At 43.0% G+C, this 23437-nt stretch overlaps 1 protein-coding gene across 4 annotated transcripts in view; it reads right to left on the bottom strand.

Moving 5' to 3' along the window:
• The window catches only part of DNAJC4 (DnaJ heat shock protein family (Hsp40) member C4), a 2281272-nt gene that overhangs the window by 2120236 nt on the left and 137599 nt on the right, over positions 1-23437 (bottom strand). For 2 of the 4 annotated variants that reach the window (XM_044075729.1, XM_044075730.1), the window contains exon 2: positions 8016-8168. The exons of the other annotated variants lie outside the window; for them this stretch is intronic. The gene's annotated coding sequence lies outside the window, so the exon portion shown is untranslated. The remainder of the gene's footprint in view (positions 1-8015; positions 8169-23437) is intronic. 4 annotated transcript variants of the gene reach the window in all.

Here is a 23437-nt window from a genome sequence, read left to right as displayed (position 1 = left end):
TTGGACGTTCATCCCTGATCTTCACTAATACTCTGGGGAGAAGAGGAAGAGGAGAGAAGGCATACACTGATAGCAACGTCCAAGGGAAGGACAGAGCATCCACTTTCCAGGCTCTGCTGTGCTGCTGTCTGTTGCAAAAGAGAGGCAGCAGATGGTTGCCTGGGGAGGAGAAAAGGTCCATCTGAGGAGTGCCCCAACATTGAATGATGCTGTAAAAGACTGCTCTGTTCATCTGCCACTCATGAGGATCCAGGGTTTGCCTGCTCAACTGGTTTGCCAAAACACTGAGCCTTCCTGGAAGAAACTGAGCTAGGAGATGCAGGTTCAGGGATGTTGCCATGGACCAAAGATTCATGCTTTGCCTGCACAAGGGGTAAGAGTGAGTCCCTCCCTGCTTGTTGATGTACCACATGACCGTAGTGTTGTCTGTCCTGACAAGCAGGGTCCCTGGAGAAAGAAGATGCTTGAAAGCCAGTAAGGCCTGCTGAACTGCAATCAACTTTTTTAGATTTATGTGCAGGTGCAACTGCTAGGCGTTCCACCGTCCCTGTATGCATCTGCCATCCAGGTGTGCTCCCCAGGTGTAGTCCGATGCGTCTGTAGTCAGAACTTGAGTGGCGAGAGGTGTCCGAAAAGGCATGCCTTTGTTTTGTAGACAGGCTGTTGCCCACCATAGAAACTCCATCTGCAGAGATGGAAGCAGAGGAATCATCATATCCAGGTCCTCTGAGTGTTGACACCAAATGTTCTTGAGGTACCATTGCAATTTCCTCATATGCAGTCTTGCATATGGAATCATGAGAATACAAGATGCCATGAATCCCAGGGCTTGCAGGTATTTCCCTGCAGGGAGCTGGGACAGGCTTGCCAAGTTCTTGAAGTAAACTTAAAGAGTTGTCTGCTTCTTCTGGGTGAGATGCATCATCTAGGCGGCTGTGTTCAGACTCGCTCCCAGGAATGTTATCTCTTTGTATGCTACCATTTTCATTTTTTCCACAGTGAGAGTGTAATCCAGGGAAGAGAGAAGAGTCTTTACAAATTCCAGCTCCTTTAATAGTTGTAACTGAGAACTTGCTTGAATCAGACAGTCGTCCAAATATGGGCAAATCTGAATTTTCTTCCACCTGCAAAAACCAAAGACTGGGGCCAGGCACTTTGTGAAGACTCTGGGAGCAGTAAATAAGCCAAAGGGCAGCACAGAGAACTGGTAATGTTGCTAGCCCACTCTGAGAACTGGTAATGTTGCTAGCCCACTCTGAAACAAAGGTACTGCCTGCAACTTTCCCTGATAGGAATGTGCAGATAAGCCTCTTTGAGATCCAAGGTTACCAGCTAGGAATCCTTTTCTAGAAGTGGTAGCAACTGATGTAGAGTGAGCATTTTGAACTTTGGAATTACTAGAAAAGAGATCAGAAAGGAAAGATCCAGGATAGGACGCCAGGTGCCTTCTTTTTTTGGAAATTGGAAAAGCCTGGAATAAAAGCCCTGGCCTACCTGCGGAGCAGGGACTGATTCTATTGTGCCCAGATGAGAAAAACAAAATTTGTTTTTCTACTTCTGCCCTTTGGTTTGGAGGAATGTCCGGGAATCCCTTGGGAGGTGGAAAGGTGCGGAAAGAAAACTTGTGCCCTAGGAACACCGTTCTGAGTACCCATTTCTAGTCTGTGATAGTGGCCCAGACATCTGCAAAAAGGGCCAACCTTCCCCCTAAAGGACTCTCCTGGCAAGCAAGAACAGGCAGAAGCTGTAAAAAGTCATTGAGAGTGTTTTGATTGGCATGCAGGCTTGGAGCTTCCCCCTTTAGAAGTGGAAGCCTGCCAACGCCTAGACCTTTGAGAGGTAGCCCCCTGCCCCCTAGAAGATTTGTAACCTCTAGTCCTGGAACGGTTCTGTCTGATGGTATCAAGAAAGGTCCAACTCTTGGAAGAGTAATTCCTGCTAAAGCGAGGGTGTTGAACTTGCAGAAAGTCCTTAACAGTTTGCATGGACTTGGCCTTATCCTCCATCTTCTTCAGTACCTCCTCTGCTTTGCTGCCAAAAAGACTGTCTTTATGCAAAGGTACATCCAAAAGCTTAGTCTTGACAGGTTCTGGAAGAGGCTGTTCTCTGAGCCAAGCATGCCTTCTAATAACAGATCCAGTAGCCGTAGCCCTGCTGGAGGCCTCAAGGATGTCAAAACCACAATGCAAAGAATGCTTACTGACCAGACTGGCTGAATTCAGTAAATCCTGTATGTCTTTACTCTCTGCCAAAAGAGGTACACTTGCTATCCTGACTTAATAGCCTCCAAGGTGTGCTGCTGGTACTTCAGCATATAAAAGAGACAACTGGTAGCCCTAATAGCTAGGGTGGCAGAGGTATAAACCTTCTTGCACCACCTATCTAGGTTCCTAGACTCCCTGTCAGAGGGAACAGGATTCCTGGTAACAGTGGCCTTAACTCTTCTGGGGCCCTGAGAAATAACCTCTGGATCCGCCAACGGATTCCTGAAAAGAAACAGATGAGAATCAGGGACTCTGTAGTACCGGTCAGGTTTCCTGGGAGGAGGAACCAAATTTGGAGACAAGGAATTTTCCAGAAAAACATCATCAACAACTTCCAGGGGAAATAGCAAGAGGCCTATGCCGAGGAAAATCCAGAAACTCCCTAATCCGTTTCTTGGATTGGGGATAATCCTGACTTTCCCATTTAAAATGTTCTCTGAGGGTATTTAAAGCATCACCAAAAGAGAAATCCTCTGGAGGAGAGGCCGAAGTGATGGACTCTTCTGCATCCGAATCCTCAAAAGGAGACAAAGCCTGAGAAAATTCCTCTTCATCAGCAGAAATGCTGGAAGAATCAGAACCTGAGCAGGACAAAGCCTCAGGGGAAACATCCCTACTCCTTTCTGAAGGAGGAGGCTGAGAACCCCTAATAAGAGTCAACAAATCATTAGCCATTTTAACCATTTGGGACTGAGGGGAACGAGAAGAATATGGAGCCTGCCTTTTCACAGGCTTACGAATGGAAGATTTACCTGCAAACCTGAAGGATTCGGGAGGCCTGGCAACCGCCGAAGTTGTAGCAGAGGATGAAGGAAGAAGTTTGCTGTCAGAATGCAAAATGGAGGCCTCGGACACTGGAGTCAGCTTAGCGGCTCCGGCTCCAGCAGAAGAGGTGACTGGCGACAGGTCAGAAGGCAAAATGGAGGCTGAAGGCCTAAGGGACTCGGACTCAATCAAGGCCTGCGGTTGTACATCAGCGGACTGCAGGAACTGCAAAAGCATCGCAATGGCTACCGCCTAACTGACGACCAACTAAACCTCATCCAAGGACTTAGCTTTCTGAGGCCTGTCCAGTCCTTATCCTTACGTTTCTTCAGAACATCCAAAGCCTGAAGACCAGTGAACATCTACCAATGAACTTAGGACAATTCCAAAATGCCTAGCCAAAATCTTAGCCCGACGACGGATAGTACATGGATTAAAGGAGGCAAAGAGATCACACTTGGGAACATCGTGGTCAAGGCCTAAACAAATAATGCAATAGGAATGAAAATCTCTATGGGGAATCTGCTTTCCACAGGTAAGGCAATTATTAACTTTTTCTGACATTCGTTAAGGCAAGAAAAGAGGATCCCCAATGGGGTACTTAGCTGTAGTAGACTTCAACTCTTGTAGTTGGAAACCAACAAAGGTAAACTGCCAACTGGCACTCGTGCATGAAAAGCTTCTGCTTCGGGCTCCAAGGCAAGGAAGACTGACATAGAGATGTCGGCTGCCTCCTTTTGTATCGGGCGTCCTGACGTCCTTTACAACCAACAGCAACCGATGTAATTTTTACTTACCTTTGATATTCTGGCTGACTGAGGGCTACCGGGAGCCAGATAAACCATTTGTTAAGACTGCAACAGTGAAGCACAATGAACATAGTCAGGGATATATCATCGTATAGGAGGGAGTTCTGAAAATAGAATGAAATAACCCCTGGAAACAATGTTTAACACTCACTCATTGGAAGTAATGTTTGTCCAGGCTAATGGGTGAAGGGAAATATGGCCCCGACTGCCTCCAGGGTAGAGCAGTCGGGCAACACTTCAGGAGTGCTGAAAGGGCTACTCAGAGAAAGGTTCCCTGGAGCCCTGATTTTGTGGTCCCCCCTGCCTCTAGGGTGGCATCTGCCATTAAAACCCCTCTCCTGCCTCTGGAAGAGGAATCATCAGGAGCATCCTGGAAAGAAGACTGTAACTTCCAGAACCACATCTTCCTAATTCCTCATTGGATCTTGCAGAATGACCTCTGAGGAGTAGAAAGCTTGATCTCAACCATAGACAGAGTCTTCCCTTCCTGCTCACTAATAGTCAAAGTGTCATTCATGTAGGATCTGAAAAGGGTTGACCCATCAAAAGAAGCATTGGTAAAAGACACTTTGAAGGGTTCCGCAAACACACACAGTTGCAGCCAGGCATGCCACCTTATAGCAATGCCGGTACCTGCTGCTCAAGAGGTAGCTTCCATCACATTGGAAATTAACCTCATTGAGGAATAAGTGAGGGATTAGAGTAGAAAGCTTGGAAGACACCTTCTTGAGGGACTCTGTCAGCAATAACTCTGTGAGGGAAGTGTTGAGTTCTTTGATCAAGTCCCTTTGGATGCGGGTAAAATGTGCCAAGTAATTAACTTCCCTCAGTCCAAAGGTAGCTGAGGTGTACTCATGCTTCCCATGCTGGTCTATCACCCAGGAATTCCTATTTGAGATATGGACTGTGGAGCTCTGCTCTATCAGCTCCTTCTTGGTGGCAGCGGCAACCACAGTGGTATCAACCGCAACTCTTTTGCTCCAAAAGGGGTAGTCCACGGGGGGGGGGGGGCTAAGAAATTTATCATCTTGCTTGGAAACTGGCTCCACACTGTTGGGCTCCTTCCACGCCCTGCTGGCAATAAGATCTACCAACTCATTCCAGGAAGTAGATGGGTCGGTCCCGAATGTCTTCAGAAACACGGACTCCTCTGAAGACAGGGGTTGGGAAGACAATCCGCCTTTCTGCTTCAAGATCTTAAGGATGTCCCTGAAGGAAACATTGCTGGGCGGAGATCTGGGGAACCCATCTCCTTCATTGAGGTCCATGTCCTCATTGAGGGACTCTCACAGCGAGTCCAAGTGCCTCCTTTTGCACTTTCTCTTAGAAGGTGCCTCTTCCATGGGGGGCTCTGGGGAGGACTCAAAGATACTGGGACTCCATGAGGGGAAGACACCTCCTGAAGGCTAGAACGAGAGGAGTGACATTGGACAGGATGAGAGGTCTCATCACCCAAGGTAGAGGGGGGCAAGGATGGACCCAAAGGGGTGGTAAATGAAGCTCTAGTCCTGGAGAAGGTCCACTCTACTACCTGGAAGGCTGATGGGCTGGAAGTAGTCTATCCCCATCCCCAGAGGGAGAAGTTCCCCAGTGGGAGGGGTGATCCCTGATACAGCCCCACGGCCCCCGGATGATACCAGACTGGAGCTATCAAGAGCCAAAGCCCCCAGGAAAAGAGATTGGTCCAAAAAGCCTGGACTTGACCCTGTCTCCATGGAGCCAGTACTGCCACTCCAGCACAGGACCCACTCTGATCTGAGGATGGGGAAACAAAGCAGACCAGGGACCCTGACTGGGTCGAGAAAATGGGAATACTAGGACTCTGTCGGGATGTGACCTCCAGTATCTGGGTAAAGCCCCTTGGATTGGAAGAGGAGAATGGAGAGAAGGAACTGAAGAGGCTCTCATAGCCGGATGGTCTGGGATGCCAGAAGCCTCAGTTCTAGCTGGCTTTGAGAAAGCTTCTCATCATTCTGTCCATATCCGAAGGTAATAAACTCCTGGACGAGATCTAGAGAAAGTGGAGGAGTGGGTGGACTTGGTCAGAGACCCCCAAGTATCTGCACCGATGATCCGGAGTTCGGCACCAGGGCCTAGAAGCTGACTGGAATAACTGCCTAGAAGAAGTAGGCAAAGCAATATCTTCTATGACTATGGGTGGCTCCAACAAGCCTGTTGGATCCGACAAGCCTAGCAAAGGAAGACAGCGGATCTGACGAACTTGTTGGATCTGAAGCAGGCTTAGCCTTGACCGGATCTGAGGGCTTCTGATCCAAAGAGGCCTTGGAACCAGCAGAAGAATCCAAAGATCTCAGATCCAAGATAGTCCGGGCTGGTGACAGATCTGGGGAATCTGAGATTTGACAGCCTGGGCTTTTTAGAAGTCACCAGAGGCAAAGAAGGGGCCTTCCTCTTGGATTCAGAAGAGGAAGCCTTACGGGGGTAACAAAAGGACTCCCATGCACCATACCTTTCAGAAGAAGCTTCTTTCCACACTCCGGCAAGGCCCTGGGGTTGAATGCGGCATAAATGTCATATTCAGCCTACAGGTGAGGAGCTCCTAAACAATATAGGCACTCTTCATGAGAGTCAGAATTAGGCATCTTCGACCGCACGAGGAGCACTTTTTAAAACCAGAGGGTTTGTCAGACATAGCTAAAGAATTACAAAGCCCTACCACTAACAGGGGAACTAGCTAAAAAAAGGAAGCCAAACACCAACTAAAGTACTAAATGGGGAAAACTACAACCACACAAGCACACCCACATACCAACAAATCTACCGGAGGGGAGGTAAACTAACTAAAGCTGCATAAGCTGAAAATACCCCCCAAAAAACTAACAAATACAAGATAAAGCACTTAACTGAGCAAGAGCCTGATGGATCATGTCCCTGGCACAAGCGCAGCAAATGAGATCTGGGTGTTAGAGGGCAGCAGGGGATTATGGGAGAGGGAGGAGCTTGAGCCTTGGATCTGTCTGTGATAAGTTGCCGGCTGGGATCCACTGTCAGATCCTAGACCCTTCTATGAGGAATAATGACATGGATAACATCAGATCTATAATTCAAAGCAGTTAGTTTTGTAGGCTACATGAGGTGAAGATATATAATATAAAAACAAACTGCAAGCCATGGTCCAAAACTAAATGCAAAAAAGTAAATTATTGCTATTCTTTTTGGTAAAGTAGAATCCCCTGCTAACTACAACATTGACAACACCCCCACTAAGTTCAAACCCAGTGGTGAGAGACCTAGGAACACAGGTATACAGCAATTTGAACTTCAACCACCAAGTTTACACTGTGGTAAAGAAAACATTCTACACTGCACACTTCATAAGTAAGGGCATCGCATCCAGGTCTAAGGATATAGGTTCATAGGCAAGTACTAGGCCATCTGCCCGAAGGCATTTATAAGCCTAGCCGGAATGTGTTGGCTTTATCCACCCCCTTAGATTAGTTCCCTGTGCCTCTGTCCAGCATAGCTTCATATAATAGCTTCACTGTACTTGATCCTCATCAGACCACTAACAGAGTACAATGCTCCCTTTTGCAAGTACCTCAACAGACACCTGCAGCAGTTGGAGAGACCACAGAAGTTCTTCACCAATTAAATACAGGGCCTCCAAACCAAGACGTACGTGCATAGACTAAAAGCCCTGTCACTGTACTCAGTATCATATAGGCTGCTGAGAGGAGACCTGTGCCTAGCCTATAGGGCAGTCTCCGACCTTGCCCTGATGAATATGCTTCACATCCACAAATCTAATGGCACAAGAGTCACTCGCTCTAGGGATCTTAACTTAGCCTGTGACATTAACAGCACATACTGGAGAGACAAATATGTCTCTCAGAGACTGCTGTTCCTCTAGAACAAACTTCCAATACAGGTGAAGCTGAGCTCTTCACTGGCCCTATTCAAGGGCAGCCTGGACAAATGGATGGGAGACTGCAAATTCACTCCAGGCGTGACACCCATATCCTCATAGACAGGGGGAGTGAGTGTTGACCACAGACTAGCTCTGCAGAATAAGTTCAATTAATAAGAACTAATGGGGTAACTTGGGATTAACATGGCTAGGCTTGTAGCCTCTAGGGCTGCTAGCTTAGTAACCACCTATGAACCTATCCTAAAAGTAGCAAGCAAGTAAACAGGCCTCCATAGGTTTTTCACATACCTCAGGAATGTGATTCTACTAAGGTGCAACATATGTGAGAGCAAAACTTGCCAGCTCCACTTTTTGCGAGGACATTCTCTTCAACAATTGAAAGTAAGATGTCTGAATGGTCCAATTAATACAAGTGGCTTATTCTCAGAAGGTCACAGAAATCTGCAAAGAGAACAAGTGCAGTTATATTTCACTGTCTGTTGATGCTTCATTTCACACAGCCAGCAACATTCCCAATTTAACAGTCAACTTTAAAGCTAACAGCACTATACGGATGGCTAACATACTTCACAGCTTAATATGATACTTGCTTTGAGATGGGGACCACTGGCACTGCATTTTTACAACCCCTACATGGGACCAACGCAAACATAATCCAAATCTGCTTTTGTCAAGGTTTGACTTGGCACTGGAGTTATAAAAGCTAGACCTTCATTGATGGCAATCTTGTTTTGCCTCCACCACAAATCCTTTACCAGAGCTTGAGTAAACATACTGCAGGGACAAAGCACTCTTGGGTCCGAACACTGACCAGATCCACAGCAACTTTCTCACGTGAAGTCTGACAATGTTTACTATGAAGATGTGTGAAAATATGTTTCTCAGAGATTTTAAGAAGATAGTTGCAGTCCAGTTGTTTTTAATGAAAAGTGAAATATGAGTATAAAATGTCTACTTTAACTATATATCGTCCGGAGCAAAATAAATCATACATACTTATCCCTTAAGACTAACTTCATAAATATCTCTGTCTAAGAAGGAAGCATACCCAATTTCTGGTAGACCTGAGAGGTTTCTAACCTATAAAAGCAATGGAGATTCTGTAATGTCTACTGTAGAGCTTCCAGTGATTCAGCCTGCAACAGTAAGTTGCCCATATAAAAATAAACTTTGTAACTCTGGAAACCTCAATTGTACAAAAAAAACAGAATCAGACTTTAGGCAAATACCATGACTGAAGTACAAAATGGTCAGATGATAAGGAAACAAACTGATAATGGCAGTTATAAAATTCCCAAGAACTATCTGTAGACAGAGATATGGAGACAGGTATCTTTCATATATAAGGTCACCAAACAAACATAATGCATAAAAAGGAGGAGCATGAAGGGTAAGTATTTATTTATTTAGTTAGCTCATTAGTTACGTGTGTGTGTTAGATGATCCTTGGATCCTTTTTTGGAGCTTGGGACACATGGCAGTAAAAGACAATCATTTTAAAACAAGTTTTTCAGAGAACAATAGAAATTATACAGTGACAGTGTATACTGTGTCAGTAGTAAAGTATAAAATAAAAAAAGAAAACTTGATGCAATTCTTCATAAATATTTAACAAAAATGTATAAAAATTTTAATATGCAAGTAATACATGAGCTTTAAGGCTTACTCTCTTGGGTGGAATATATTACACTCTTGTCAGTTTCTTAAACATCTTCATTTTTATGCATTTGATGAAGTTTGTGAGATCTAGAACAGTCATTTACTGCTTTTTTGGAAGAGATATTTGGAAAAATATAAGCTGACAAATCAAAGAGAGAGAGGTGCCTGAAAATTGCCTTTCTCAAGTATCGAGAAATGTTCCTAAAACTGAGTCTGACCAGCCTCTTATGCAAAGCCATGAAAAGTCTTATCATGGAATTAATCAGGACATAGGGAACCTTGAACTTGAAGAATGGTAGTGTCTGCAGAAAAGTCAATGGTAACCCCCAACTTGCAATCATCCGCAACAGCTTGCAATCATCTGTAAACTTAGTCAGTCATAAACATTTACTGTTTGCTTACACTTCAAAGAAATAGATGCCAAAAATCAGTGGGCCCAGTACTGAGATCTGGGGAAAAAGATCGAGCAAGATGCAAGAATCTAAAAATTGGTGGTATCCCAAAGAGAAGATGGGAAGATGCAGACTGCAAAAAGAAAGTTAAGGACTGGCTGGCTAGATGGATTAAAACTGAGAAGCAAGATATCAGCATTGACAGGACACATAGGATTGCATGGCACACAAATTAAAACGGAAGGAAATTCCCATGACTGATAATCACAGGACTCTTGTCCTTTGAACTGATGAAGAGGATCCTGTAGAAGACACGGGAACCAGAAACAAGGCTACCAACAGAAGATAAAATAGTGCTCCCTGACCAAGACTTCAGATATCAAACAAGATGGCAAAGAAGTGCTTTCATCCTGGTAGTAAGAATTTGAAAGAAGGGAGTTTGCTGGAAGTTATTATACCCTGCAATTTTTAGGATGTACCTTAATGGCATTGCAAAGAGAGTGACTACGCCCAAAGACATCTTAAATATTTTGCAAAAGCCGGCTAACTAAGGTGACAACAGAAGATACATAAAAATGAGGAGGTAGAATTGAGGGTTCTCAAGAGAGAAATGTTCCCATTCATCAAGATCCAACAGCAGCTACAAGAAAACATAGCTCTGATAAATGAGATTAGAAGATGCAATAGAGAGGTGAATTACATAAAAAAATGGATGCTTCTTTAGAATGATTTGGCTGATCAAATCACTGAACAATGTTTTTATCTTGAAAGGTGTACATGGTAAGCTGTAAAAAAAAAAAAAAAAAATTAAAATAATGATAAACCAAAATAATACAGATTCCACTACTCGAACTGGCAACTGCAGCAGATGAATAATACCTGGCACAGTGAACCTAAAGGGTAGGTTTAACAGTAAAGATGGTATTAATTTGCTGACTATCATTTCTGAGTAGCAGTGACAAGGAAGACATTAAAACATAATAGTCGGTCATCACTTGGGCTTTGTAAAGGAGCTGTTACATGTAATAAATTGAAGATGGGTACAATACCAGAAAAAATACCTTTAAATAAAAGGGAGATAATTTTCATCACATTGTCATTAAAGTAGGTCACCTAAGAGAAGTTTGTGTGCATGATGCCCTAACCAGCTTAGTCGTAAAGGGAACAGGCACTGACTTATTAAAGAAGCTTTGGCATCACTTATTAAGATGTAGATAATGGAAGAGGGGGTCTTGTAACTCTAGTAAGGATGCATTAAACAGAATGGCATAAAAATAATGACCATGAAGGAAAAAAAAAAAAAAAAAAAAAAAAAAAAAAAAAAAGAGTACTTTTAGAGTAGCAAGCAAGAAACAAATTGTCCACGATCTTTATCATTAAATAAGATAACTTAAACCGCATGAGCAAGGATTCTTATTTGCTGACAGCAGTGAAAGGGTATGAGGGAGGAGTTATGTAACATGAAGCATAATGGAACAATAAGAGTAGCGGGGGGGGGGGTCCCATGTAACATCGGAGGTAGCAGTTGAGATACTGAAGACAACAATATGGAAGGGATAAAATATGTTAGGGAGGAAGTGTACTGCTATTGATGAAAGTACTTGGGATCAAGAGCTCATACAAGGCTTCATATAATATGAAGTATATTCCAGAATTTGCTAATTAAGAAAAATGAGTAGAACTACTTAAGGATGATGACTGTCAGAAAGAAGAAGAATAAAAGTGAATGGTGGACAGATAAGGAAATAAGACAGCAAGGATAAGGTAAATAACGTGAAGAATTTTAGAAAAATGTATAGGGGGGTCAAATAATGGAATAGAGGGATGGTGCAAACATTCAAAAAAGACAGGATTATGAGGAGAATAACAGGCAAGAAGTAGGAAGAGGATGATGGATACTTCCACAGCTACAGATGCACTGTTATATTTATGACAAGAGAGAGGAGAAGGAACCTGACCATACACAGCAAAACAATTTGATATGCTGGTAAGGGAAGAAAGTTGTGCACATATGTATATTGTTTTGAAAAGGTTTTTGAGGAGGGACGGAGGAGTGGGTGAGTCAATGGTAGGAAATTAAGCGGGTAATAAAAGGGTAGGACAAAATTGTTAAGATAGTATATAAAAGGGGTAAGCATGGATTACAAGGAAGGTACATCATCATTTGGGCGAAATAAGTTAAATATAGTTTATTGGAACATAAATGGCCTTGGCTGCCAACTAAAAAGAGAAAGGATATTAGGTATACTACAAAAACAGGAAGCACAAGTAATAGCAGTGCAAGATACACATATGTCACGGGAGGAACACAGGAGATTGAAAGGTGGAGGATACAGGGTAGCAGCACGAGCAGCATGAGGGAATAAGAAAAGAGGAGAAATTTAATAAGAAAAAAGGTTACCACTGTAGTAGGGGAAATGTTAGAAATTAAGAAAGGCAAGTTTGCAGGGATACGCAGGAGTATAGAGACAGATAGTCACAACAGTAAGTATATACTTACCTCCACTTTCAATGATAAGGACAATACGCAGAATCCTGGAAGCAATAATTACATTTCAAGGGGTTAGGATTAGTAACAGGGAATTGGAGCCCGACCACAGACAGGGGTGTCATTAGTGGTGGACCCTTAAAAAGACAGGTGGGTAGATATATGGAGGGAAGGGATAAAACAGCAAAGTACAAATAAGGGGTATACTTTCTACTCCCATAGACACCAAGCATGGTTGAGAATAGACACAGTACTTTACTAAGGAATACGGATGTAATGTAAGAAGAATAGAACTAAATCCAATAGTCTTTTCTGATCATGCATCCTTAAAGGTAGACATAGGGTTACAGGAATGGACATAACTTATGAAAAAGAATATGACATAATGAGAGCACAACTACTAAGATGGAAAGTAGTAAAGCTGGATTTAGACCAGCCAATTCAAGTAGTTAAAATGTATGTGCATCTTACCCTTATTTACATATCTGAGCCCTATATTTTGGCATTTGCTCTTGAAAGGGGCCCTTAAAAATATAAAACAACTGATTACATTTGCGACCGTAATAAGCCCAGAGTGGCATGGGGGTTTGGGAGTGCAAAATTTAAAGACGGAGTTAAAGGCCTGTATGATAGCAAATGAAGTGAGTGTATTAAGAATAGTGGACACAGATTATAGACCCTTATGGAAACATATGATTGGAGGGACAGCAAAGGACAGGTTACAGCTGACATATCACAGAAATGTTGCTGAATATACAAAAAAAAGGATGCAAATTTATCATGGTCAAAAGAGACAAAGAAAGTATTTGGATTACAATGGGGAAAGAATGTATAGGAAAATGGAGAGACAGAATTATTCTGACTGGGGAAAGAAAGCAGGACATTAGTAATCAATCAGTGGTATGGAGGTGGAAAAGGAAGCAAGGCAAAGTTAAAATTGGTCTCAAATATTAGTAGGAGACAGGGCGAAACACTATAGAGACAGAGCTCCAGGAAGAATATCAATTAGCAGAAAATATAGAATGGGAATACAGAGGAATTGTAAACATATGGAATGAAAATACAAAGAAAGATATAACGTAGAGCAAGTGACACCAGAAATAATACAAGAAATAGAAATATAAGGGAGAAAAGACGGTCAACCAGAGGGTTAATAAGACTAGCAAGGAGATGGCTGCACACAGGGGTTCAAAAAATGAGGAAGACCAGAAGATTAAATTGGAAAGAGAAGTAGGAGGAAAAAAATACATGATGACAAATGGGGAAAACTAAAGGAATTACTTAAGGTGCAGATGGGAACTGTTGGAGATGTGAGACAGAAAGAGGTACCTGAGTGTATATTTCTTGGGAATGTGGTAATCAAGACAGGTTCAGGGAACAGGTTAAAGAGATGGTAGAATGCGAATTGCAAGGAATAGACGTCATAAAAAAAGTTGTTCTTGCGATATTCTTCCATAGTTTCAGAGGATAGTCGGCTGCTAAAGGGTTTGTTGATGGTAGTATGTAAAAAAAAAAGCAACAACTAGGAAATGAAAGCAGAAGGATATACCAGGGAAAAAAGAGATACGATAAAGGATAGATCAGTCAGAAGCAGCAGAATGAGAGGAGGGACAGAAAACAGAAGGAAAGACATTGGCAGAAATATGCAAATGGATTCAATAAAAAAAAAATGAATAACAGAAGTCATTTATGATACACAGTAATAAAAGGAAGAATAGACTACTTAATAGAAGGGACAGAATGAGAACTTAAAGAAATAAAAATAAAAAAAATAATACTTTAATAAAGAAGAGTATAGTTGATGACTCACCCAGGGGGTGGTGCTATATAGTCAAAAGGTTAAAAGCACTGACATGAAAGAAGATCAGACTGGCATTTTTAAAGGATGATATGGATGGGGGGAATAAGTGAATGATTGTTTAAGACGAATTAGAATTTATGGAATTAGGTTAAAATGTGTATAATGAAGATGTGATCTAGTTTAAGGATAGTTATTACTGAACTTTTAGTTTATAGTTATGCAATTATAGATTTATGTTTGAGATCTACATATAAGATGTTTATAAGTGACTTACTGAAAAATTATATAATTTGGACCACCATGTTTTTACACTGAAATTGTAAACCCTGTCTCTCTCAGCAGTGCCACCTACATAGCATATAACGAGAATGAAAGATGAATTTAAAACCAAGCAAGCAACTGCCAAGGTAGGAAGGAAATTAAAGTTGTGTACACTTACCATAAATGTAGATGCTCGAGTGTATTCACTGTTGCAGCCCTCACATATGGGTTATCCGGCTCCCGGTAGCCCTCAGTTGGCCTGAATACCAGAGTCCTTGGTATATGACGTCGGCTGGCGCCGGTTGTAAAACTGATGTCAGTATGTCAGGTATAAAGGGAGGCAGGCAACACCATTTCCTCAGTTTTTCTTGCCTTAACTGTCAGGAGCCCCCAAAAGAAGGCTAACCCAGGAATGGTATCACCCTGGACACGTCATACAAAAAATAAAAATCTATAGTCTGTGCCTTAGGAAAAAAGGGGGAATGGGGAATGGGAAACCAGGACTGCAGCAGTGAATACACTCGAACATCTACATTTATGGTAAGTGTACACAACTGTACTATGTTCTTCATGTTTCACTGTTGCAGTCCTCACATATGGGATGATTCCCAAAGCCCAGTAAGAAGACAAAGGGGGGAGGAAGGATCACAGATTAAGGGTCGGTAAGGAGGCCCTGCAAAACTGCAGGGGCAAAAACCAGCCCTGGATTTAGAAAACAAAGGTAGATTGTAATGCTTTGTGAAAGTATGGACAGAAGACCAAGTAGCTGCTTCTAGAATGTCCTTAGTAGGCACACATCTCAGAAAGGCTGCAGAGGTAGAGGCTGCTCTAGTAGAATTGGTCCTAATACCCTGAGGGGGAACCTTCCCATGCTGCAGGTAACAAAAGTGACTACAATGAGCAATCCATTTGGAGATGGTTTGTTTTGAAATAGCTTTACCCTGAGCCCCAGGAGCAAAACTAACCAATAACTGTTCAGATTTTCGAAAGGATTTAGTCCTAAGTAAAATCTCAACTGTCTATGCACATCAAGAGAGTGCAGAATCCTTTCCCCTTTATTTTGGGGATTGTTGAAAAATGTAGGCAGGTGAATAGACTGGTTAAGGGTTAAACTGGAAACCACCTTAGGCATAAAGGAGGGGTTGGTCTCAGAAAAACCCAATCTGAGTGAAAAAATAATGAAAGGTTCTACTGCCATTAAGGCTTGCAGCTCAGATACCCTTCTAGCTGAAGTAATAGCTAAAAGGAAAGTAGTCTTCCAGGATAGAAACTTCAAATCTGCAGAGGCAGCTGGTTCAAAGGGAGGCAGAGTAAGTTTTTCTAGGACAAAATTAAGATCCCAAGCAGGAGTAGGAGCTCTTCTGGGAGGTGTAAGATTATTAGCTCCCCTCAGGAACTGCTTCATCAAGGGGTGAGAAAAAATGGGTTGCTCAAAAGAACAATGAGCCAAAATTGCTGAAGCGTGAATTTTGATGGAAGAAAATGAAAGTCCACCATTAAGCAATCCTGCTAGGTAGTCAAGAATGAGTGAAAGAAAAGGATGAGAAGAGTTTTCTCCTTTAGCTAGCATCCAAGAGCAAAATCTCTTCCATTTATCTGCATAGGATTTTCTTGTGCTAGGCCTCCTGGCCTCATGAAGAACTTCAACCACCTGTTGGGAAAGATTTAAAGTATTAGCCAGGCAGTTAAATGCAGAGTTTAAAGATGAGGATGAAGGAACCCTGCAAGTTGATTCTGCACTCTCTTGATGTGCATAGACAGTTGAGATTTTACTTAGGGAGGGTTGGGAGGGTAGCCTAATGATTAAGGTGTTTGCCTTACAAACACAAGGTGCAGGGTTTGAGTCTCACAAGGGATAATTGGCTAGGCTTAAAATGGCTCGAAAGGGCAGTTAGCTTAGTACTAATCTATGAACCTATGAACTCCCCCCCCTCCCTGAACCAAGAGATCTGGTACCAGGGGAAGATGCCAAGGCTGAGCCTGGGAAAGGTTGCGAAGTAGGGGCTACCAATGCTGCCTGGGCCAATATGGAGCTATCAGAATAGCCTTTGTTTTTTTTTGTCCCTTACCTTTAGCAGCACTCTGGGAAGAAGAGGCAGAGGAGGGAATGCATAAACTGAGAGATGGGTCCATGGGAAGGACAATGCATTCACCCTCCAAAGCTTTGTTGTGAAACTCCCTGGTGCAGAAGGTTGGAAGGAGATGACTGGTGTGAGAGGAGACCAGATCAACTTGCAGGGTGCCTCAATGATGAATGATGTGACGGAAAATGTCCCTGTTCAGTTGCTACTCCAAAGGATCCAGAACATGTCTACTCAAATGATCCGCCAAGGAGTTTAGCTTCCCTGGAAAATACTGGGCTGTTACATGTAAGCCCATGGATGCTGCTATGGACCATAGTCTCATGCTTTGTCTGCACAATGGGTAAGAGTGAGTCCCCTCTTGCTTGTTGATGTACAACATGACTATGGTATTGTCTGTTCGGATCAGCAGAGTCCCAGGGTAGACTAGGTCCTTGAAAGCCAGTAAGGCCTGCTGCACTGCCATCAATTATTTTAAGTTTACGTGCATATGAATCTGCTGGGTGCTCCAAGTCCCCTGTAAGCCCCTGGCCACCAGATGAGCCCCCCATGCAACATCTGAGGACTCTGTGGTGAGAATCTGGCTGGCAGGCTGTGGGTGGAAAGGCAGACCCTTGTTCTGAGAACAGGCTGTCGCCCACCAGAGGAACTCTATTTGTAGACAGGGAATCAGGGGAAGAATCAAGTCTATGTCCTGTGTGTGTTGACACCAAAGATTCTTGAGGTACCATTGAAGTTTTCTCATATGCAGCCTTGCATATGGGATCATCAAAATACATGAAGCCATGAACCACATTGCTTGCATGAATTGCCTTACAGAGAGCTGGGTCATGCTTGCCAAGTTCATGAAGTAAGCGGAAAGATCTTCTTGCTTCTGTTGAGGGAGGAATACCATCTGGGTGGCTGTATTCACACTCGCTCCCGGGAAAACCATCTCCCTTGAAGGAACCAACTTTGACTTCTTTTCGCTGAGAGTGTAACCCAAAGAGGTGAGAATGTTCATCACGAAATCCAAATTCTTTTCTAGTTGTTCTGGGGAATTTGCTTGAATGCGACAGTCATCCAGGTAAGGATAAATTTGAATGTTTCTCTGCCTCAAAAAAGCAATGGCTGGAGCCAGGCACTTCGTAAAAACTCTGTGAGCAGTAGATAAGCCAAAGGGCAATGCAGAGAATTGAAAGTGTTGTTCCCCAGCCCTAAAGCGAAGGTACTGCCTGCAACTTTCCCTTATTGGGATGTGCAGATAAGCCTCCTTGAGATCCAAAGTTACCAGCCATGAATCCTTGCCCAGCATTGGTAGTAATGGCTGAAGAGTGAGCATCTTGAATTTGGGAATCACCAGAAAAGTGTTTGGAATGGACAGAGCCAGAATAGGGCTCCAGGTGCCCCCTTTCTTGGGTACAAGAAAAAGCCTTGAATAAATACCTAGGCCCTGCCTGATTTGCAGGAACTGGCTCTATAGCCGCAATAGTCAGCAGAGAAGAAATATGAGTTCCTACCTCTGCCCTGAGAGTTCTGGGTATCCTTGTAAAACAGGGAAGGTGTGAAAGTAAAACTTGTAACCTTGGTTTACTATACTGAGAACCTATTTGTCTGTGATGGTAGACCATACCTCTGCAAACCTGGCTAACCTTCGCCCCAAAGGAAACCCAGGGTCCGCAGAGGTAGGCACAAGAAGGCAGGAGTCATTGAGAATGTTTGCTTTGGGAAGCTGGCTTAGAACTCCCTGATTTAGCAGAAGAAGAATGCCATTGTTTAGCCCTTTGAGGGGCAGAAGCCTGGCCTCTGGAAGATCTGAACCCCCTAGGCCTAGAGTGACCCTGCTTGCCAGGATCAGGGAAAGACCAAGCCTAGCAACTGCAGACGTCTGAATTAAGGTAGTCGGTCTGGTTCTGGTTTCATGTCGAAAAGAAGAAGCATCAGAAGCTGGTGCCTGCAAAGTGACTCTGGACCCATCTGAGGTGGTGACAGGTGGAGGGTCTGAAGACGAAATAGCAGTCTGTGGCATGGAGGACTCTATAAAGGTCTCGGCAGAGGCTTGCTGCTGAAAATCTGCGCACTGCAGGGGCTGCGAAAACGCCTCACTGACTACCGCTGTGCTGATGACCAATTTCATTCGTGCATCATCAGTAGATTTAACCCTAGGCCTGTTGCAGTCCTTGTCTTTGCATTTCCTAGGAATATCCGAAGTCGGGAAACCAGAAGACGCCATACCGATGAACTTAGGCCAGACTCTGAAATGCTTATACAAAATCTTAGCTCTACGGTGTATGGTACGCAGGTTAAAGGAAGCAGAGAGATCGCAGTTAGAGACGTTGTGCTCAAGGCCCAAACATGTTATACAATAGGAATGGAAATCACGGTGCGGAATCTGTTTTCCACAGGCAAAACAGTTATTAACTTTATCTAACATTCATTAAAGCAAGAAAAGAGGATCCCCAATGGGGTACTTATCTGAAGGCGTCTTCACAACCTGATAGTCAGAAAGCAAAATGAAGGTAAATGACCAACCGGCACTAGTGCAAATTGCATCTGCTTCGGGCTCCGTGGCAAGAAAGACTGAGGAAATGGAGTTGGCTGCCTCCCTTTATGCCTGACATACTGACATCAGTTTTACAACCGGTGCCAGCCGACGTCATATACCAAGGACTCTGGTATTCAGACTGACTGAGGGTTACCAGGAGCCGGATAACCCATATGTGAGGACTGCAACAGTGAAACATGAAGAACATCGGTTGATGCACCATGCATGCAAATGCATTTTAATGTAAAGATTTGGAACAATAGATAAAGGATGGTTATGGCTTTAAAAAAGTTGAACTTAATAAAATGGAATAGGATTGCAGAGATGAACAGTGAGAAAGTAGGCCTGCAAAAGCACACTGCATACATGTCTGAGGAGTAACCAAACACAGGCAGTAGATGTGGTTAGAGAAAGGGCAATGATCCCAAATCTTTCAGAGAAGGAATAACTATGAAGAATCGCTGAAATCACAAGTAAAAAATAAACATAAGTAAGATAATTTAGCCTGGCAAGGTACCACCAAATTCTTAGAAAACTGATGGACAACAATACAGTAACTGCAGGTACTCACCATAGCACCGTATCAACAAAAGAGCTGATTAGAAGTCAGTACATACTGAACTACCATCAGACTTGCAATGATTTGTGGCAAAACATTTGTCCTCAGTGCTCAGATTAGGAACTGTGACTGTCCTCAAAAGCTCTGTAGTTGTTGTCTCATATCAAAGAATTCCTAGATATAAATAGTCTCGGAACAAAAAAGTCAGCACAGAATGCAAACATGCTTACACAAAGTAAGGAATCTGGATTTCCAGAAAGGTAGTTTTTTTTAAAAAGAAAGCAGTTATCTATATTAATTAATGGATTCATGTTGAAAAGCGGGTCCAAAGTGTGATAAAGAAGTGGCCAGGGTAGACAGAAATATATACCTTCTACATAAGCTTGTGCTCAAAAGAGTTACAGAAATACTCAATACCTTATGTAAGTGCATAATCTTACCTTGGCATCTCCCTTGTGGCAGCCAGTATATATAAGACATCTCATGCAATGCCCCATAAGGATAAGAAGGAGCTAAAAGGCAGAGACAAAGTACAACACAAAAGATGTAGGAAAATCAACTACCACCTCATGTGTCCTTTGAAGGCATCTTCCATGGCAGACTTGCTTTGAAAAACAGGTCTATTTAAAGAAGCATTGGTTTGTGAAAGTAATATCCGACTTGTATATTTATTTGAATTTGTTAACCAGGATGGAAACTGGATCACGGATGTCCAATTTCAGTCTCAGCCCAGTACAGAAAGGTACAATATAAAGAAAAATAGTACAATAACATAATACAATTTCATAGATTTAATGTAATTAAAATGTATCATGAGAAAAAGCAAATTTGCATTACATAATAACATATTTACAATTATGTACAATGTACATTGGGTCACAGTATAAATACACTACAGTTACAGAGACACGGGTAGCTATCCAGTGAAAGGGATAAGACTGAGTAGACAGGGATGGCAGATTAAAGGTTGGAGAAATAACATCTGGTTTAGGTAATGTGACTAGAGACATTACACTGGCATTTAGCCATTATATGAAAGCTGTGAACTGAAGTCTAAGCAAGAGGATGAGTCTCCAACAGCTGGCAGGACTGGTTTAAAACATGTGGGGCCTATTTGAGAGAAGCAGTGATATGCATATTAGAGTCTTGTGTGTGGGGCATGTAGTGTGGGTGCTGAATGGTATAGGTTGCAAAGGTAGTAAGATAGTTCTCTTATTCATTTGGCTGCTAGTGAGTAGAAATTTGGTTGCACAGGAGTTTGAAAAGTTGAAAGAAGAACAGCAGATCATCTATTTTTTTACTGGGACCCATTTTTCTTTTTGTAGTGTTTTGCAGTGGTGCTCTTGTTTCAGTGAAAAAAGAAGTTATTTACTCACCATAACGTTCCATGTTTGTAGTCCATCTCGCTCTTCATTCTTTCATATGGGTTCAGAGCTGATCCTCGGCTCTGACTCAGCCTACTACAAAGCTCAAAGTCTCTTAGTTGTCTCGTGGCTAGGTAGGTATCCCATAGTGTACTAGTACAATCCCCAAATCTTGTTTGCTGCTAAACTATAAAAAGATAGAAATAAAGTTATCCAGAAAGATATCCAGAAAGAACAACAATAATGAAAGATCTCCACCCTACCAAGGTAACACTATCCTGTCTCCAGATCCTTCCAGGACGGGAGTAGGTGGGTGGGTTCATAAGAATGAAGGGTGAAATGGACCACAAACATGGAACGTTATGGTGAGTACATAACTTCTTTATGTTCTATAGTCCTATCTCACCTTCATTCTTACATATGGGGCAGCGTCCCTAGCACCTTATTTATGGGTGGCTCACGGGAAAATTCTCCTGAGTACCGTGGAACCAAAGGAGGCTCTACCCCTTGAGGTCAGATCCAATTTGTAATGAGTAATAAAGGTATGAGAGGTAGCCCAAGTTGCTGCTGCACAGATACGGTCAACTGGAACTCTGGCTTGGAAGGCAGCAGATGTAGGCTGGGATCTTGTAGAATGAGCCTTAATCTTGAATGGTAGAGTCTTTCCATTGGAGCAGTAAATGAAGGAAATACAGCTCGAAATCCAATTAGATAGGGTCACTTTAGAGACTGGCAGTCCTATTCTAGATTCAGAAAAGGATATGAACAATTGATCTGACTTTCTGAGTTCCTTAGATCTTTGAAGATAGAACCGTAACTGCCTGTGAACATCGAGTTGATGAGATTTGTATTCTGCATTGTTGGAATGATTATGAAAAATACAGGTAATTCTATGGTTTGGTTCAAATTAGTGTGAGAGCAAACTTTAGGAATAAAGAAAGGATTTGTATGAAGGGAAACTCTGTCTTTGTGGAAAATCAAATAAAGAGGCTTAATTGACAGTGCTTGTAACTCTGATGCTCATCTAGCTGATTTGATGGCTACTAGGAACAAGGTCTTCCAAGACAGAAACTTCAATAGACACGAATGTGCGGGTTCAAAGGGCAGGGAAGTTAGTTTGGACAGAATGAAGTTTAGATCCCAAGGAGATACAGGTTCCTAAAAGAGAGGTCTCAACAAAGTAGCGCCTTTAAGGAAGGTTTTACATAATCTGTGGGACATCAGGTTGGATTCATGTTGTCCCAAATGCAAGTTAGATATCGCTGCCAATTGGACCTTAATTGTGGCAGCAGCTGATCCCTGATAGAAAAGTTCAGACAAAAATTCTAAAACCATAGGGATCGATGCTGTGTAAGGATCTACATTTCTTTCCTTAGCCCAGATAGAAAACCTTCTCCATTTGCTAGTGTATAACTTCCTAGCGGAAGGTTTATGCGAAGACGTAAGGATGTGGGTCACCGCCGTTGAAAAATCATGACGTCTGACTAGGGATGGAAGTGAAGCAGCCACGCTGTCAAGTTGAGGGTGTGCAGGCAGGGGTGAAGGGAGCCTGACATGTGTCATGAGGTCTGGCACTGGGTCCAGAATCCATGGATCGTCTAGAAGATGAGGCTCGAGAAAGTGGAACCAAATCTGACGAGGCAAGTAAGGAGTGATGAGAATCATTTTGCTTCCCAATAACTTTTCTTTCTGTATCACGTTGGATATGAGCGGAAAGGGAGGAAATGCATAAAGAAGTCCCGGGGCCAATCATGAACAAGTGCATCTCTCGGTGACTCCCCCGAAGGGGGGATGAGGGAGAAGTAGCTGCTGCATTTGGAGTTGATCAGACTGGCAAAGAGATCGTAGCAAGGCTGTCCCCATTTATGGAAGATCTGTTCTGCTATTTCCAGATTCAGAGACCAGTCTTGAGGCATCAAGATTACCCTGCTGAACATGTCAGCTATCACATTGGTTGTCCCCGGGACATGCATTGCTACTAGAAAGCGTTGGGAAGATATTGCCCACTTCCAAACACGAAGAGCCTCTCAACAAAGAGGGTAAGATCTGGTTCCTCCTTGCTTGTTTAGATACCACACCACTGACATAGTGTCTGATTGGATTGCTATCGTCCCTAGAGGAAGAAAGTCATGAAGTTCTTGCAACGCTAGAAGCACTGCTCTCATCTCTAGGACACTGATATGCAGGTGAGCCTCGTGATCTTGCCATGTGCCTTGGACAGTCCTGCCTAGATAATGCCCCCCCACCCTATCTGTGAGGCATCCGTGGTCACAGTAGCAACGGGTTGGTGAGGAAGGAATGGAGTAATTGTCAGCTGGTCGGGTTGAATCCACCAACGAAGGTCCTTTTTGCAAGACTATGTTATGATGATATGGTGAGATAGAGGCAGTTGTTGAAAGGACCACTGGAAAGATAGAAGCCATTGGAGAACTCGCATCTGGCTAGAGGGAATAGTGTTATGGTGGAAGCCATGGTCCCTAAGAGTTTCAGCACTGTCTTTGCCTTGACTTTCTATAGAGGAAGTAGACAGAATTTGTTGTCTGAGGTTTTGAATTCTGTTTGCAGGTAGATAAGCTAGCAT

The sequence above is a fragment of the Protopterus annectens genome, chromosome 6.part1 (genome assembly GCF_019279795.1).
Source record: "Protopterus annectens isolate FY-2018-M chromosome 6.part1, PAN1.0, whole genome shotgun sequence".
Classification (NCBI taxonomy): Eukaryota; Metazoa; Chordata; order Ceratodontiformes; family Protopteridae; genus Protopterus; species Protopterus annectens.
Note: the sequence above shows the minus strand (reverse complement) of the source record. Positions and strands in the feature narration are given on the sequence as shown.